At 41.5% G+C, this 3445-nt stretch overlaps 1 protein-coding gene across 4 annotated transcripts in view; it reads left to right on the top strand.

The window, feature by feature from the left end:
• Positions 1–3445, top strand: part of Rsrc1 (arginine and serine rich coiled-coil 1) — a 311683-nt gene that overhangs the window by 830 nt on the left and 307408 nt on the right. The window contains exon 1 of one of the 4 annotated variants that reach the window (XM_033759711.1): positions 3226–3367. The exons of 2 other annotated variants lie outside the window; for them this stretch is intronic. The gene's annotated coding sequence lies outside the window, so the exon portion shown is untranslated. Of the gene's footprint in view, positions 1–3225; positions 3380–3445 lie in introns of those variants that run through there. One more of the 4 variants, XM_033759710.1, reaches the window with a different exon arrangement.

Raw genomic sequence — 3445 nt, 5'->3', positions numbered from 1 at the left:
CGGGTTTTCGGACAGCCTCGGCCGCCAGAGGTCTTGGTCATTAATCCGGGATTGACAAGAATCCCTAATTAATTTAATTAGGCGTGGATTGTGCGTTGGTGTCACGACTTAGTTAAACACTGGGGAGCTGGATGGACTCCGCGGGGGCGGGGCCTAAAGGAAACTGACAAGCGCGCGGCTCCGGGATCCGTCTGGTGTCCTGTGTTCGACCCTGCAGCCTCTCTCTGGGTCAAGGTGCCGCGCAGCTGCTGCCTGGCCGCGCGAGGCTGAGCCCTGGGCTTTGCGCTGCGTCGGGCACCCAGCATGAATAGGCCCCGCGCCTCTGTCCCGCATCCGGACCGTGCGTCCCGGTCCTGCATCCCTGCCCCCTTCGACCCCGCAGTTCCACCACTCAACATTAACCTGGCGTCCTAAGCCTGCCCAGAGTCAGAATTCCCTACAGTCTCCGACCGGTGCTCTTTTACGGGACTCCTGGCTCGCGTTCAGTTTGAGCCCAGGGTGTTCAAGCTCTTCGTCCACCATTCACTCCACTACTCACGTCTTGGAGTCAAAGCCCACTTCTGTGTGGACACATTCCACTTGAAGGGGCAGGTCGATTTAACATGTTTCCTAAGCAGCTGTTCCCTGACAGATCCCATTTTAAAGTGTTTCCTTAGCGCCCGGTCAAGGACAGCTCGACTTCGTTTTTCTCTCTGAGGTCTCTGGATGCTCACTCTAATCCCTTTCTACTCCCTGCACCCAGAGCATTTAACTTCCCGGGAAACAGTGTAGCTGTTTCCCAATTTATCCTAAGATAATCCGTCTTCGAGTTTGAAAAAGCAAACAACGACATTAAATTTGTGTTCCTTCAAATTATTTTTATCGTGTACTGTCCAAAAGGATACTGGGAGAAGAGAGCTCTCACCCCCTCCTTTCAAAGATACGATTGAAAATTTCAAAATGGTATTTCTGGGCTATTTTCACGAAAAAGGTTTGTTATATGGGAGGAACATCTATATTCCCGACTCATTTGTCGACATTGTGCAGGGCAGGGCTTTGCAGTGAGAAGTGAGGCTATGCAAGTACCTGCAAATACAAAAATATTTACATATGCAAAGTTACATTTACGTGAGTGTATAAATATATTTTAAAGTGAGGCTTTGGAGACTTTTTGAAGCACAGTACATGAATGTTTATGCAATCTTTCTGATGTTAAAGAACTTTGTTCCTTATCTTGGATCCAACAGTAAAATAAAAGCAATTACAAAACATTAATATGTGTATCTTTTACAATTAGCTAATGGATCAAAACAAAGTTAGCAGATACCTTGAGAAGTTCTATCAAAACAACCTCAAGCATTTGTAAAAGGAGAACATAAGGATTTTTCAAATATGTGTACTTAGAGATTATATATAACTTTGTTACACTGCAATACTCTGATTGAAGCGCTCATATTTGGTGAATTTATGGAAGATGAATTCATGCTTTTTAGAAACGTTGCTTTGCTTTTGCTCTGAAGTTGACTTTCCTTCTTAAACCTTTTCAATTTTTTTTTGATACTCAGGACAAATAAGGTTTTTCAGTAACAATAGTTTTTAGGAATTAATTTATGAGTACTCTTTTATTATTCCACAAGACTTCAATATCCAACTTTCCAAAGTTACATGAATTTAAAAACATGATTTCATATTGGGTCTTGATCTGTTATCTGTAACCACTTTAATTCTGATATCATCAAAGAGGATTAATAAAACTTTAGTCTTTATGAAACTCCATCTTTAAGATTACTTAGCAGAATAACCAGTTATAGATTTGGTATTCCAAGAGCTCACAAACTGAGGTGTTGAACACATGTTCACAAATAACCATAGCACACATTAAAGTCTTATACAGGATCAGGAGACACTCCAGCTACTTTGTTGCTTTAGGTACATGTTTTTTAAGTCTGAACTCATATTCCATCTACTGAGTTTGAGGAAAAATGACCACTTTAAGGGTAATCAGGGAGGGCTCAGACACAACTGTTGCATAATTCCAACCAACATATTTTCCTATGAATTCAGTTTATTGGCTCATTTTAAATTTAAGAATGGTAGCATTGATATCAGATGAAGCTATGAGAAATTTACAGTGTCTAATCATGGATTTTTAGTAGAATAAAGGAAAATTTTCTTGTTTAGAGTTTTAAAGCCTTATTCTAATAAATGCTATGATGCTCTACTGATGTTGCATTTAGCAGCAGATTATTTTTAGAGACAGGATCTTTTAAAAAAGCAGTTTTGGAATAAAGTCATTGAGGGCAAGCCTCAGCTGACAGCCTGTGGACAGATATACAGGTTCCAATAAAATTCAGGACCCCAAGGACTCCCCAGCTCTTGAATTATTTAAAATAAACATGTAATTTGGCATTTAAGTATGAAAACGATTCCCCAGAATTGGCTTGTTAAGATACAGCTATTTATAAGAATATATTGTGGCGGTCATTTTCACCATTAAAATGTCTGTGGAAAACCGTAGCTTGGTTATCTAGCAGTTGTGCATGAACTGGTTTCTCAATCGACCCAAACCGAACAAGTTTATCATCTTAGACGTGTTTCCTTACAGTAAATAAGGAAAATAATTTTCATGCAAGGAAAACTAAGTAATGTAGTTGTAGTATAATACAGAAAAATGCTAAATTGATTTAGTTTCTATTGGTTTAAATTAAAAAAGGAAAGCCATATACATTTGATTTCTCTTCCAGAAGAAACTTTCTCATCCCACATTGGGCTGATTTCTTTATTTCTCTGTCAATCAGTTACTTTAGTGTGAGGATCTAATTTGCACCCAACTTGTGAGTCCCTTTACCTTCCGGGACAGACGAAGCATCAACTTTTAATGTATTTTCTGAAAATTAGTCATTACAGTTTAATTACATAAGACCCTATATACACACATTTCCGTGATTTTCATTGTTGGACGAGTCCCCCACCCCAAACCCTCATGAAATATCTAATTTTGCTAAATGTGGGTGTCTTAAACATAACTTTCTATAATGCAGATTTGTTTATTGATGATCTGTGACGCTAACGGGGATTACAGAAGCAGTGAAATCCTCCATTCTCACGTTTATTGCTTGTTGGGAATAAGAAAATCTAGTTATAAAAGCATGAAAAAAAAAACCAAAACAAAAATAGGCGGCGTGACCATCTACTCCCTCGGCATTCCAATGCCTGGCAGCCCACATCGATGCACTCGACAGCTCGGCTGCCCCTGCCTGGCGCTGGAACCAGGAAGGCGCTGAGCTTAAACTGAAGCAAGTTCGGAGGACGCCGGTGGCGCTCTGGTCCGCTGAAACGTTTCCAGGTCCGCGGGGCTTGCACCTCACCGGGAAGTGCGAGCCCGAAGGTCGGGACCCAGGTGATGCGGGCATCCAGAGCCTGGAGGGCGGCGGCGCGGCCGCGAGGTTCAAGGCCCCGCTCCTGC

This window comes from Fukomys damarensis, unplaced genomic scaffold (genome assembly GCF_012274545.1).
Source record: "Fukomys damarensis isolate Sample0158 unplaced genomic scaffold, DMR_v1.0_HiC HiC_scaffold_37, whole genome shotgun sequence".
NCBI classification, from domain to species: domain Eukaryota; kingdom Metazoa; phylum Chordata; class Mammalia; order Rodentia; family Bathyergidae; genus Fukomys; species Fukomys damarensis.
Note: the sequence above shows the minus strand (reverse complement) of the source record. Positions and strands in the feature narration are given on the sequence as shown.